Source organism: Notothenia rossii (assembly GCF_949606895.1).
Source record: "Notothenia rossii genome assembly, chromosome: 5".
NCBI lineage: Eukaryota > Metazoa > Chordata > Actinopteri > Perciformes > Nototheniidae > Notothenia > Notothenia rossii.
The window spans coordinates 64,044,683-64,060,721 of NC_136903.1; the positions used below are offsets into that span (position 1 = coordinate 64,044,683).

Here is a 16,039-nt window from a genome sequence, read left to right on the forward strand (position 1 = left end):
CATTAGGGATTATGAGCTGCAGTAAAATAACTAATAAGGTTAAGGGGGGGTTGTGCTCTTTTCCACCCTCACAGATGGTAGCTGGTAAATTGTAACTCATTAATGTTTAATGAAATGAGGCTAAAATCTGACCACAGTGAGGTTTTAATGCTGTAAAAGCGGCAATATGAAAGCTGCGGTAAAACGGAAATTACCACACTTAGTTGCATTTGTCTTAATCTCATGGGAAGGCTTCTAAAATATACAAATACAAATAAACCACAAATGCACACCAGAGCTTGAAACTGAAAAAATATCAATTTAGCACAAAGAATTTCCACTGCATGTAATTATACTGCTGTGTATATTATTCCATCCATTTGAGCTCACACATTAAAAGGAAGATATGATTAATGTGTGACTTCTCACAAGAAAAAACAGAGCACCTCCTTTTTATCAACAGACCTCATCATTGTATTTCTTTGCTTACTGAGATGATGTGATTGTTCCCTCTGAGACTGTGACTAGTATATTTAGATCGGAGCAAAGAGCAATGTTCACTGAAAATGCAACGGAGCGCAAATGTGTGCTTATCTGTAGGCCGTGCTTTTTCCTCCCTTGCATTGAAGTTAATCATGAAGCCAAGACACTTTAGCTAAGAAGAGAATATATTCAGCATGACAATACATGCAGATATTGCAGTTTGCGAAACCAGCCAACATTAAAGGGACAGAAGTAAAATGAAAAAGTAAACTTGAAAGACGAAAGTGAATTCCATGTGGTCCTAGGGCTCTGTAAAACAAACACGCACAGAGTACAAACACAAAGAACGTTCCCCCTGCTGCCCTGAGAGTAACACTTCAACCGCACAAGAAGGGATTTAGAGATCACAGATCCAGACACACAGAAAGACACCCCATAACTGAGCACAAGTCAAAGCAGAAACTCACAACAGAAAGTAAACCCATGAGAGTGGCTGTAAAAGCTGGGATAGCGCCTGCCCTTTGGCTGCAAGACAAGCCTCATAAACATTCATTTGAATCCCTGCGAACCATAAATGCCCCCCTGTGTACTCACGATAGGGCCGCACATTGTGATCAGTAGGTGACCCGCACTGGGTGGGGAGGGGGGGACACACGAATCTGCCGAGAGTGAACCCGAGCCTCCTTCAAGGGCCTGTTTCTCATTCTCTGAGTGAGCTGTTGCGAAAGCAGAGGGGGAAGAAACATGTTGGGATGGAACTAGGTCGAGGAGGCATATAGTTCACGTATGCTGGAAGAGGAGGGCTGAAATGGCTGGAAATCTCATGGGGAAGGTTCAGAGCAAGGTTAGCCAAATACTGAATAAATCAAAGGGGGCTTGGAAAACCCTTTCCTTGCTGCAGGCCCTCAACTCCAGGGTGACTGACCAGGCGCAGGTGGAAGCAGAGGACTAAAGGTTCAGTCAGAAATCATAGAGCTGTCTCAGCTGTGACTACATTCCCAGGTGTCTTTGCTGGACAGTTCAGTTTTATTTAGGATTGTACCATGGCTTTAAAACCTAATAAAATGTATTCAAGTTACTTCAGTGTAGAAACATGGTCATCACTTTGATACCAACGGGAAATTGTTATGCAAGTTTGTCTTAGAGAGACCCTATTTTGCTTTTTGAAAGTTAACTCCAGAAAGACTTTCCCTCCCACAGCCTCCCCCCCTGCCTCAACCGCCTCGATTTTACTCCTTTGTTATCCTCTGTAACATTATGACATCACTACACTTGTGCTTATAGGCTAACACTTCAACACATTTGACATAATAGGCTAAGGCTTGAGAAATGTCCAACACATCTCTAGCAGTCGACCAATCACAACAAAGCCAGCCAGCTAACCAATCAGAGCAGACTGGGCTCTGGTTTCAGAAGAAGTGCTGCATCACAAGCACAGAAGAGGCACAAAATGCAATTTTGAACCTAGAAGTACACATAATATGTTGTCTTTAAATGTTTAATAGTCATAATTAACCTATTCTACACCCTGGCTATTGAACCTTCTTCTATATTCTATTTTAAAGAAGAGCAACAAATCTGACTGTATTTTTCCTAAATGCTGTCCAAGCATTTGTAATCCCAACACAGCCCGCTTCGAAAGTCAGCCTCCAATGATCTATTAAATACATTATAGGAGCCCGGATCTGGAGCCCGTTTGGCTCTCTGTGCAGTGATGCTGAACGCATGTAAAACGTCAGCCAGTGCAGGATTCTGTCGTTATTCACTTCACATACACTCACAGATCCTCTGACTCCCAGTTTCCTGGCAGATGGTGCACTGTGACTTTGAAGCTTGATGCTGCATATGATAAATGTGTTTCCAAAAGCACTTCATGGCCATTTTCACTTAACAATAAATTGGCATCTTAAACTATACTATCCTTTAACAAATACCATCATTTCTGCCAGCTGTGTCGAGAACTGATTTTTCCACATTTGCACTTAAGCCCCTAATAGACACCCCCCTTACTTTGCTGTAAAACACTAGAGACAAGTGGACTCAGACACTGGCTTAGTGAGCAGTGGACTATTACCTGCAATAAACCTCATAAGTCTTGTGCTTTGTGAACCAGAAAACGCTGTCGGAAGGGGATAGCCGAAAGAGCCTGAAGCCAGGGGACTACAAGAAGGTAGTAGAGTGGAGTTCAGCGGGGTGTTATTTGTTACAACTCCTTATCCGCTTTCTCTGAACAACGCAGTTAGCCCTCTCGCCAGTGTGTTGCCGGGTTCATCCATCACACGGTGCGTAGTATGATAAAAAGGCTCAGCCCTAACCCACAGCAAGGGGCCAGCCGTGACGCCTCAGTTGACCTGTCAGACAGTAAGAGTTATTATACACTGTGGTGTTAAAGGTCAAATGGAGCATCAGGCTCAGAGGGTGTCAGTCCTCAAACACACAAACACACAGGGTAGATATATGTAAGAAATTAGCCGCAACCCGCTGATGAATTATTGAGTACATTTTGAAAGTCATTAGATTCAGAAACATGGTAAGTGTCAAATACATGCTTAATATGTCTCTGTTCATTCTGTCACATTCATAAAAGATGTAGAATGCATCAAACGGAACAAAGAAACATGGCACAAACAAATATCTTGAAGCATTTCAGCTATACCAAGACATTTTGAATCACTTCACTTCACTTGGATGTTTAAAGTATTCAGCCCTTACAGGTTTATCCACCATACATATGCATAAGGTGGATTTCGCTGTTATTCTACAACACAAGGTCAAACACTTGTTAGTTGGGGCATAGCTCTTCATAAATTATTTTCATCACTGGCTGCCAGGCATATCCTTTCTCCAGAGCGTGCAGAGAAGCACAATATCTATATGGGAACAGTGGCGGCCGGCCCATAGGGGCGCTAAGGGCGCCGCACCCCCCCCTTTTCCCACATTAAAAAAATTAAAAATATATATCTTTAAAATATATTTATATATATATATTTTTTTATAAACAACGTAAATATTATATAATTGGTATCAGTAAAATGTATAATCTACGATCAAATATTGTTTAAAATTGTGCTACGATGTCTAAAGTTACTGATAAGTCACATGTTTCCTGCCTGGCCTTGCCCGTGTATCATTACCCTCTCCCGCCGAAAGTGACAGACACATTGGATTAACCTGAGGATTAACCTTCAGTCGCGTTTTTCTCGTTTTTGATCAGAATAACAGCAAAAGGTGAGCATATCTCCGTGTTTTGCTACCTAAAGCTACATCGTGTGATGTCTGTATTTGCTTCCCCTGTCGCGAGTTCTGATCGCTCAGTGATGATACTTATATTTCTAGAATCTGTGAAATCTCAGCTTGTTAGCTAAGCTTGTTTGTGCATATCCGATAAGTATATCGATTGATTTATACCTAGAGTGCGTTAGCATTTTTTCGCTCTGTGCTCATTTAGACGCTTCTTGTGAGACTTGTGTTTTGTTTCAGTAAACATGGTTCATATCATCAGTTAGCTGAGTTTCTTCCCGTTAAATGAGTAGGACACATGAATAGTTTAATACATTTTAAGAAGCCCTGAGACACAGTTTTGTGAGAGAAAAAACGGGGGAAAAAATCCCCTTAACAGGTTAAATGGGAATTAAATCACTTTAAGTAATTTTGAGTCTTCCCAGAGCCCCGGTGTTCTGCAGTTTGTGTGGGCCTACTGTACTGTTGCACAGTTTATACTGTAGAAACTATGTCCAGGACAAGGTGTTTGGAAGATTCATAGCTAACCACACTGAAGATTATGGAGGTATTGATCAGCATGCCCCCGGACCCCCCTAGTATTGTTTGGTCACCATTTCAACAGCCCCACCTAAAATATTTTTCCCCAGCCGCCACTGTATGGGAATCTTTGTTGGGAAAGGGGTTTTGAAGCTACACAGAAAACGTTGTCTCTGTTATCAGTAAGGTTTCTTTCTGGAACTTTCTATGATTCTGCAAATCATATCATGTCAACAGATATGATTTGGAACAACACCAGATCAGAGCCACGGCGCGCAAGGCACCACTGGGTAAGTAGGTTTCTTGCAGTAATATGTTTAAACCGATATCAGTATGCTTTTGATATTGCAGTTTTCAATTTTGAATTAAAAACTGCCGAATGTATTCAGTTTGTTTTGTGCCTGGGTCATACAAAAAGCAAGAGATTAGCACCTTCAATTCTGATACTCCCAATATTCCCTTATGACAAAAAAAATCCCTCTGGGTCATTCACCTACATTGTGAAGCCAAGAGAGTTCTGTTTCACATGTGGTTTCCAATGTTCTGCTTTTGAACACTGACAGTTAACAGGGAGAAAGTGGGAGGTAAGCGCTGAGGGACAAACAAAGCAAAGTAAAGCCTGCTTTTCACTGCGAGCAGAAGGCAAACACTCAAAGGGGAAGGGTGTGGGAGGGTGAAACACAGTTCACATTGCGCGGATGGGCCCAGGATATTTATAAAGCCCACTAGGCATCACGTCAGGAGAGCTCTGTTGAAAAATGTTGTTCCCAGATGGACCTCCTCATCCAGATTTATTTATTACAGAGCAGCTCCTCAAAGATTACGCAACAGTGTCACAGCACGAGTTAACTCTGTGGCTTGGTGTCTGTTGCCAGCAGCCTGCCTTGCTCAAGGTGAATCAGATGTGTGTCGAATGAAGGGCAACGTCCTCTCAGCACCCGAATCAACAAAGTACAGAGCACATTTCAAAAGGTTATACAGCCTTTTTAAATTGTTTTCACTGGGAGACATGAGATCTGCATGTCACACTCTTACTAAACCACGAACACCGATAAGACTGATGGGAATACAAATAGAAGAAATAACAAGCATTTTTTCTTGGCTTATGTAAAATAACTGACAGTTAAGATGCTCTTGTGTTTTCTTGGCACAGAAGCTCTGGATTTATCACACGGCTATATTACACAAAAAAAGGCCTCCCAAGCCCTCAGCCTGCATGCAAGTCACATGACCATAGTTAGCGGCCTCTGTGAACTACACCTGAACTTAGCTAAATGGAAACAGACCAAACACAAAGTGTGCGTCAGGATGAAAGCATCCCTCTGGAGAGCTGTTACGGAGGGTTTTGTAGAGAGGATGTGGGTTATCAAGCAGTGAGGGTGAGCTTAAAAGCACTTTTTTAAACGATTGAGGAAGTGCAATGCTTATATCTATCTGAGCAAAATGGCACTAAGAAACGATGCACGATTTTCTACTCATCTTCAGTTTTTTCAAAGTGGAACATGAACTTTTGCCACTGTTCCAAGACATATCGTTTTCCGTGCGCACAGCTTTGATATCTGCATTTCTAGCTCAAATGAAAACAGAGGTGAGAGGAGGAAAAATAGATGGCATCTGCAGGGGACACAAATCGAATCAATTCTCTCTAGGTATAATTTGTTTCTAAAAGCGCAAAAGAATAATTTACCTAATACACAACTTGCTTTTGATGTCGTTGAGAAGCACAGTGTGATTACTGTTAGTATTTCACCACCATTGCAGTCATGAAGTTCTCCGATTTAGGATGGAGTGAAGAGCTAAATGCTAACGTTTGCTTAGCCTGTTTCTCTGATAACTTGAGGAATTCGACAGGTTCTCTAGAAGGTGCTGGATTAACCATAGTGATCTCCCCTTTTCCGTAATGAAGAGACCCCTTCATTGAAACAGGTAAAAAACATTCAATATAGCAGCTTCCCAGTAAAAATGTGTGTTTCCTGAGAGACAGGTCAAATTGTAACACAGGCAAACCGTTCGCTCGGCTTCCTACGCCGGAACCTGCAACGCTGTACCCAGAAACTGAAGGAGACAGCTTTTGTGGCCCTAGTACATTCTAAACTAGAGTACGTCAGCTCGGTCTGGGATCCCTACACTGATAAAGACAGTGATGCCCTGGAATCAATACAAAGAAGAGGTGCAAGATTCATTTTTGGAGATTATGAATGGGACAGCAGTGTCGCAGAAATGCTCAAGCGGTTGAACTGGGTGGAATTAAGTGAAAGGCGGCGATTGGCTCGTTTGGTTCTCTTCTTCAAGATTGTCCATAACATCTCAGCCATTGATGCATCAATGTACCTAGAGCCAGTTAGAAGAAGTGCAACCCGCAAAGCCAACTCTTTGAACTTCGAGCAAATTTTCGCAACTAGTGACACTCTTAAATACTCCTTCTTTCCCGAGGAACAATCAGAGAGTGGAACTTAATACCAGAAGAAGCTCTCATCGCAGAAACCGTGGAGTGCTTCCGGCAAATTTTAAGAGAAACTTAGCGGGGATCATCCATCCCCCACTAAGCGTGATACCTTTGGGTTCTGCTCAGTATTAATCCAGAACCAGATCCAGATCCAGGTCTGAGGGGCTTCGAGCTAATGGCTAACTGTTGTCCAGCTAGGGTATCTGATAACTTAAGATCCTGATGTCCAATGATTAAAATTATCCATCTGGTTTAACTATACAGTTTAAAAGCAACCAAGAATTAAAACATTTATTTATCGAATGCGGCTTAAAACACGTATAGAAAGTCTATTTATGATATCTTCTGGCAGACTACCACAACGCTGACACATGCTAGCTGCTCTAATAGACGACCCGGTATCACGGCAAGACGTGAACATGTGACAGTTAAGGCCGCTACACACAAACCTGAGACCAAAGAACGCGTACCGAAGGCGTCCCGACTTTTACGTCCGCTACGTCGCCTACGTCGGCTATGCCGCCCGCCTACGAACACACCGCAAAGACTTCAGTCGACGAGTGGCAATAACTGTCCTTACCAGCAGGCAGCGGTAGTGTGTATTCGTCATTCAAAAGAGGCAACAGCCGATCAGTGATTTTTTTGGCCGACTTTCCTTGGCCGATTCAACATGTTGATCGGCCGCGAGAGGCCGCAGGAGGTGTGAAAATGTGCCGTACAGAAACAACAGTGCGGGACACACTAACCTGAGTAGGGCGCAGCGAATTCCCGACTGCCTCTGACGGCCTCTGACTGCCAAAATTGGGTAGGTGTGTCAGGGCCTTTACACGGTATTGTTAATGTAACCCAAATGTCCCGTAGCCTCTCTGAACACCCTGGGACTCTGCGTTGTGTTTATTATTGGTGATGGGATGTTATGCAGAGGGGAGGAAAACAGGACACAGTAGATCAGATTGCAGTGGAGATGGTGAGTAGTGATTTATTTATCCAAATGGCAGCTCTTCTGACACATCTTTCGTGGAGTGACTACAAACATTAGCGCCATTAGCTACATGCTAACCAATACAACACCCAAATTAACAGACAAAACATAAACAACACTGATTTTCTTTGAATATAACAATGTAAATACTGACGGGAGACACATAAAGTATATGGAACCACAATTTCAATAGCTTACCATTAATCGACGGATATGCCTTTCTGTCAGTGATGTTTTACAAATCCTAACCCTAACCCATATATGTGTCTCCCATCACCCAAATCCCCTGACTATTCTCTCAACTCAGTACTTACATTCTTATATTCAAAGAAAATCAGTAATTCTTTAAAAACTACAAGTCCTTTTATATCAGCTGTGCACCGTTATGGTTTAAATATAACTACTATAATCTACCAATTGGATCAAATATAAAAGTCAGCTGAATTAGTGTTGATACTGCGAGGAGACGTATTGTGTGAAAAGAAATGTTAGATGTTGTTTAATGGCTGATATATTTATGATCCACATCACGTTTTCAGTTTTGGCGGCAGTTCTTCAAGTTTGTCCCGAAGTCTTCTCATCAGGGTTCTATAAATAGAGAACTACGGCAGATATGTAATATTTAATGCAGCCAAACCGTGTATTACAATGCCGTTGTGTGATGACTTTCAGAGAGAAAAGCAAGCACACTCGGAATAAAGTATTATTTTATTTTTAAATAAACGTTTTCGGATTTCACATCGCATAAACACCATTTCCCAACGTTTATTGCGGCTAAACCATCGAATCACAGAGCTGAGGACCTTGCCTACGTCTGTTTCCGGTATCTTTTATGACGGATGTATTTTGTTATACACGCATTCCTTCACATTTAAATTTAAATGTACATTAAAGTATTTTGTGAGGCCTTCTAAAATGTTTTTAAATATAACTTCGGTTCTAGTTGAAGAGTTTGTAAATTAACATGAACCGAAGCTGTTGCCTGGCAACGCAATCGCACAACATCTCGTCCGTTAATTCCACATCCACACACATGGATTAACATTGATTTAATACATTAATGTAGCCTTTGTTTCTGCTAAAAGAGGTGTCGACCAGCTTGGGCAACAAGAAAATCGGCGAAATCGAGTGTGACTATTACAAAATAAATCGTTATTATATTAATATTGACAATAACAACCGACTGTCGGGGTAGCATTTGCTTGGCATTTCCGGGTATATCTCCACTGGTTGGGCCATGTTAACAATACCGTATAACTGTCATGTTTGAAGGGACGAAATTGTGACATCTTCACGTCTCCCAGCATGCTAAATCATCACATGTTCACGTCTTGCCGTGATACCGGGTTGCGAATAGAATAAAAGAATAGAATTGGGAGGGACGAAACCCTCTTTAATGGTCACACATGCAGAGCACACATCACACACAGTGACATTTGTTCTCTACTTTTAACCCATCCTAATAATAGGAGTCTAGTACTAGGAGCAGTGCGTGCTATCACCAATTCAGGTTACCAAATAAAACAAACTCTTAGGCCTACATTGATTAAATGTAAACATTTTAATATCATATTTTAAGTTTTTTTTTTAAGACATCTTTTGACAAAATACTTTTACAAAAGCATCTACACACGCTTCAGGTAAAAGAGGTGAGGGAGAGCATAGTGATTTTGGGAGGCAAAAACACATCAGCTAACCTCCCACACATGACATGACAATGAACCTAAAGATAGGTGCGCGTGTTTACATTGCACTTGTATGATGTCAAAGTGCTTTGAATACTCCAGTGGGACAAAGAAAGAGAGAGAAATGGGAGAGGGAGAGGAATAGTTTGTGTTTGTAGCCTTCACACAGAAGCCAAGAAGAGTAATTGCCTGCTCAACACCTCAGAGGTGAAAGGTTGGCTGGGAATGCAGGGGGTGGTAGCACAGACTGCTGTAATTAGCCTGCAAAAGGACAAATGAGTCTCCCAACAGATCACTGTCAGCATTTCAGATTTGAGACCACTGAAGACCTTACAAGATATTATGTCATGTGCCATGGAGGTCCTTATTAGGTGATAAGCTTCTCTTGAAATGAGGATGGAAATACTTTGGGGGGAAAAAAGTGCTACACATGGCTTCAACTACCAAATCTCATGTTTAGAGCGTTATTTCTTTTTTTGCAGAAGAAGTTAATAACTGACGCAGACAAGCAGCTATTTATTCATGCAGCTTTGAGAGGCAAAGCAGTTTAAAAATGTTTAATGCTCTTTTAACTCATTCCATAACCAATCTAGGTGGGGGCATCTGGGGGTAATTTGGCTAAAAGAAGAAATCATCCATATACTTTGTGTAACACAGCTGCCCTCATGAGACATGACTGGGTTTGGTACATTGGAAAGATTTTATTAAAATTATGAAAACTACAAGCAACCTGTTTTCAATTGTCACAAAGCCCCGGATATAAGAGCTGCAATTCACCAACATTTCCGGATTAGACAGTTGTACCATAGATGGCAAAGGAACATGCTGAACTGCACGTCTCCCGTTCGATTAGACTGGGTTTCACATAACAGAACAATCAGAACTACCCGCCCCCTTTCCTGCCACTGCTCTGCTGCCGGGCTTGGATGAGCCAGACTGGACTGAGATTGAACTGAGCCGAGGAATTCCAACATCTGGCTTGTATCTACAGCTTACGGTCATTTGGATGCAGTTGATGGTTTCCAGTAGATCCACAAAGACTGAATTGTTCAGGGTTTGGGCCTTGTCTGCCTTGGACTCGGAGGGCGTGGTGCTCTGGCGCCTGACTGCCACAGCTGGGCCTGTCTGTCAAATCCTCATGTGACACACAAGACTGAGTTATCCCCAGCGAGAGAATTGGGAGAGAGATTGGGGTGGTCACCACATGACTGGAGGGCCTTCGATGAAATGTGAGAACGTACTGTATTCAAGGCCTAAATCACCACATTAGTTTTGTAGAAAAGAGGCTTTGACGGGAAATTCCACTTTTCACAGCTTTTTAATGCATTAGCTGAGGCATATGCGATCATTATGAACTCTTTCAGGGACTCAGAGATGACAAACACTTGCTTCAGTCAGCTAAACCACACTCTGGAGCCTCTCCTCCCCCACCAAGGTCCCACACTACACTGCAAGTTTGACAATTGGGTTCAACACCAGGTCAAGCTCTGGGTTTGACAATGGGCCAACCAGTCTTCAATGGGAGTAAAGCAGACAGCTTTCCCACAAAGAGCTCAGTCACACAGAGGGGATTCTGGCTTAGTGGCCTCTCCTATTTAAACCACACTGACTGGAATTAAAGAAAATCTTGCTCACTGTGTTGCAACGTTGCTGGTGCTGTAGCTGGTGTTGTTGCTGGCTATGGACACCATAAGTTACCAACTCTGTGGTTCATCTGCAAGCCTTTCCACTTTTTCTTCTGCGTATTTACTTTGCATACGTCTCCCCAAGATAAACTTAGCTTGCACTGATAGGAAAACAATATGTCACCGTGCTTGTAGAGTGCACGTGACTGTTTGCTCATCTGCTGGAATTCCCACTCAGCCCACGCTAAAAGAATTGATTATAATTTAAACATCCTGTAGGTTTCGCAAGTGCATCTGTGTTTGTTTGTTGTTGCTTTTGATCTTTGTGCATGCGTGTGCAATGATACACGTGAGTTTTGCTGTGTTGCTCTGTATATGCTGGTGTACGGCTGGCAAGCGCTGACTGAGGGACATGGATCTTGCACACTGAGTGTGTGAACTCTGGCTGAACCCCTGGGTGTACTGTTTCAGGCACGCTCTGACAACCTCGCCCCAATGACCCGGCTCGCGACTGCACAGTTCACGGGGAGGTCCTCTACTCACGCACAGCCACCCCCTCCTCCCACTTCCTCCCCTCATCCCCTCTCTGTTCCCCCTGCACCCTCCTTCACCTCTCTTCCCTACCCTCCCTCTCCTTTCAACTTCTCTCAATCTCTCCCTTCATGCTGTGTTTTTTCACAACCCCTCCTGCTTTCCCTTCTCTCTCTATTTCTATCACACTGTTGTCAACAAGACAGAAACTGTCTGCTGGCATCTTGGAGAGACAGGTCCTGCTGTCCTGCCAATGAAGACAAAGTGTCTTTAAATACCAGACACTCTAACATCCTTATCAGGACTGTGGAATGAGCTCCTTTTGTGGATAACAAAATGTTCCTTTACACAGAAGTGGCAGTTTTTAGAACAACAAGGTTAACTCAGATGTTATCTTCGGAATTTGAGGAAATAAAACAAAACTTGTGCCTTACTTGAGTGTTTCCATTTACCACTGCTTTACACGGTACGTATACTTTAATATTTCAGTGGGAAATGTTGAACTTAATCCACTCCTTGTACTACATCACATAAGTACCAGTTGAAGTATTTTCCTACTTTTAGTTTAAGATGCTGCATACAAAACACATGATCAGTTAAAGCTGGGGTACTGTAGGTAAGTTTGAGAAACCGGCTCGAGATAAACTTTTTGTTATATTCCATGGAATGCTCTTAACACCCCGATAGCAATGAATATCTTAAGTGCTTTGAATCCATAAAAAGATTTCATCTGTGGAAGCCGTAGTGATGTAAAAAGCACGACCAATCATTTTACCCGGCCCGGCTAAAGTAACTGGATGGCCTACCTGCCTGTCAGTCTTCCATCTGTGCACAAACTTATCTCGTGCCCTCATTGGTCATGTGCGCGATCGTGTGTGTTGGAGGAGGGGCTCTGTAAGGAAGTGGCAGATTTTTTCCGGTAGTGTATTTTCAAATTCTAGCGCACTCGAGCTGGTTTCTCCGAAATTACCTACGCCACCTTTAAAGATGCATTATTACACTGCGGATTAAACTACCCAAATTTTGTAGACTTGTCTTAACCAACTACAAGTACTACTTAAAAGTTGATATGTCAATAATAATGATCAATAATATGACATTAACATGGATCATTCTGCACACTTACTATTTATTTGTATATAAAGTTCATTATTTCGCAAAGTACTTCTCTACTTTTACCTAGGTCAAAATCCAAATGTATTATTATTATTATTGATAACACGTCTCAAATAGGAATAACATATATTGTTTGCAGTAGCTCTCAATCAACTGTAAATAAAGAGTTTTTACTTTTTTTCCATTTCTCACACCCTGTCTCTTATTAAATCACACATTGTTTTTTCTTTCTTTGAGAATAACTGTGTCTCTGAGGTATTATATATAAAATCCTGTCTCTTTATTCTGTGGAACACAATGCATACTGCAGTTGCAGCGAATACTTTTCCAGGAGTTTGCCAGATGGCCAGACTTAATGTAATGCAAGATTCATAATATTGCGGAGGTGGTATACTAAGTTATAACTATTCCTATTACAATGAAAAATGCAAGAATGACAGCCCATCATTCAGGTAAGGATTTATTAATGCCTTACTATCAGGTCATGAGGTTTTCGCTAAGTATTATGAACATAAATCTTGAAAAAAGACTGAATTGTGAATAGTAGTGGTTTGTATTAGTGTTCAAGCAACAATCAAGCGACAGACATCCTTATGTTATCCTGGATGATATTACATTCCTTAACCAATGAATCATGGGCAATTTCAACATAGCCTTCACAATTTCGGTCATGTAGCCATAAATATGGGTTCACTGTGTTTTTAGTACTGTGCACATTCTAGCCTATGATTTACTATTCCAGGCTTGTAGTCTAACATGGCAATTATGCTGTGAGAGAGGCAACAAGTGAAGAAGTAATATGTCATTAAAAAAACATTTCAAAATTAAATGGCAGTGCCCTGAGTGAAAACCGCTCACTTCTAACTGTTTCTGTCGGATCTGACTTGTTCGTTCCTCGTGGCCACCCGGCGAGATCGACAATAAACAAACACTTCATAAATCTAAAAAGTATTCCGTCTCTATCAATGTGTGTCTTGTGCCATGTCATAGGTCTTCAAACCTCTCATTGCTGATCACCCCACCAGTCATCTCATTAACTCCCTTCCAACCTCTCCCTAACCCCTGGTACAAGCTTTACTCTTGACATTATGGGAGGGACCACTTATCCACTCAAAGACCCCATGCTGTGCTGCCTGTGCAAACTGCCTGATTAGTTGGCCACCCCTGACTTGCTGTTTGGTCTGTGAGTGTCCAATGATAGATTGTCTCTCATTTGTCTTTTTCAAAATTCTTTATAAGCCTCCGCTCCGTGTGTATGGTTAGTACATGCAGCTGGTGCCAGAAGTCTACTTATTACCAGTCATGTTCTGAAGTCAAAAAGAGCTAAATGGGATTTTTATGGTACATTCATGGAACCATAAAAATAAACTGCTTTCAATTTCTCTCACATTCCTTCATTCTTACTTTCACTGACTAGAGTGTTTTCTCTGTTTGACCGCACATTCTCATTTTCACATTTCAGAGCTTCGTCCAGTGAGAATAGTAACACGAGCCTTCACAAAGACACACATGGATGAGAGCTTTGAAAACAAACCTTCATCTAACTGTCAGGAAAATATTTATTGGCGAAGGTGGCTCTCCTCACTCTTCCACCCCCGGCGTGACCTCCGTTTACCCAGACCATGCCCTCGTTCCATACACACCCACCGAACTCCTGCTGGAAACAGGTTTGTGTTACAGGGCCCCTGGGGGGCTCGCAGCAGGGGCTGGGGGCCGTCAAGAGCAGGCCCCTTCAGCCATGGACAGCTCCTCCGCTCTCGCAGAGTCAGTGAGGGAAAGACCTGAACTTGGAATGACCCCACCAAGCAAAGTCCCCGATGGGTTCATCCGCAGGCCAAAGCTCCGGTTCCCCTCACCCCTAAATGTTCCTGCTCTTCTCTTCTCCTTTTTTTTTTTTGGACCTGTTTTTCCAACTTAGACCAATACATTTTCCAGAGAAGTATCACTCCCCCCCCGAACACCCCCCTCCTTCCCCCAACCCTTCCTGCTTCCCGTCCTCCTTTCCTCCCCCCCCCCCCCCCCGACACCGCCAACACCCCGTCTCTTACAGAGTCACCTAGTTAACTCTTCTTACTCCTCTCTCGTGGAGAGGAAATGCCTTTCAAGTTTATGACCCCTTCACATGCTTCCTCCTCTTTACACCTGACATCCTAATGTGTCGGTAGTGTGGAGAGTTTATTATGCCCTGATCATATACAGAGGTGTTTGTTCCTGTGAGCTAAAGTAAAGAAAGAACATATATCTATTACTGCAAGGTACATATTGTAAACATATATGTATACATATACTCGTTTATTGTACTCTTTCGTATGATATGTTACTTGTATGCTACATTTATTCCACATTATTTAACAGATAGATTGGAAATTCAAAACCTAGCATCACAAATGTGTTCCAACAATGCACTAAAATGTATTTCACTTAAACTGAAACATGCTTCTAAGTTTATCCCTCAGTAATAATGATTTATTAATTGAATACATTGTGAAACTAATGATAACCTTTGGTATTCAACAACAGTTTATCTGTAAGAACTATGTTAATGTGAAGAGCTTGCAAACAGTTGCCTATTATAAATCAAGTCAACACGAAGCAACACTGAGTTGTGTTTCTGGCCACCTGATGAATACATCCGATTTGTATGCTCTTCTTTTACAAAAACCACGGTATTTCAGCAGCTAGAAACGTAAAGCATCTAAATGCTGCTGCAAATAAGATAAGTTAAGATGGACCTTTATTAATCCCTGTGGGGAAATTCAGGATATAGGAATGATGACCGGAACGTCTGTGGGCAAGAAAACCAGAACAATAAGCTAAAACACGCTCACTAAAAACAAGTGACAATGAAGAGTAGAGTGAATGGTTGAGGGATTTTTCACTTCAAGTTTCCCTTTCAACCAACACATAATGCATTTAATCAATTCATAATATGAATATTCAGATTAAGATTCAAGTAAAGGCCCAGATACACCGGCCAGTCACCTGAGAGGTCGCCGACGCCGACACCGACTGTTGCGTCGCCGGACTCTCCTGCGTATTTGCCGACTTCGCGCACTGGAACACACCGCAAATCCGAGCCGAGCACGTATGAACTGCGCATGCGTGAGTGGCAATAACTCCCCTTACCAGCAGGCGGCGGTAGTGTGTATTCATCATTCAAAAGAGGCAACAACCGGAACAACCGGAAGACATAGAAGAAGAACAGACTCCGTGAAATAAACAACCAACAAATAGCGTTTTTCTTTCCATTTTCAATCTCGTCCATTGAAAACATGAACGAACAGGAGCTCTATAAACCGATGAGGTGAAATAGCCGTCCGTGTGTGTTCCATCTTCCATTTTAAATCATTTGTTTACCTCCCTCACTTCCGTTAACGCTTCTCATGCACTGATTCGCTAGCTGGACAGCCAATCAGTGTTATCCCTTTGTCCG

The 16,039-nt window shown here is 42.2% G+C and overlaps 1 protein-coding gene across 2 annotated transcripts in view; it reads right to left on the reverse strand.

The window, feature by feature from the left end:
- The window catches only part of aadacl4 (arylacetamide deacetylase-like 4), a 31,299-nt gene extending 15,692 nt beyond the window's left edge, over positions 1 to 15,607 (reverse strand). Inside the window, exon 1 of one of the 2 annotated variants that reach the window (XM_079685402.1) lies at positions 15,589 to 15,607. The gene's annotated coding sequence lies outside the window, so the exon portion shown is untranslated. Of the gene's footprint in view, positions 1 to 1,056; positions 1,157 to 15,588 lie in introns of those variants that run through there. The other variant, XM_079685401.1, reaches the window with a different exon arrangement.
- Between the last annotated feature and the right edge of the window lie 432 nt (positions 15,608 to 16,039).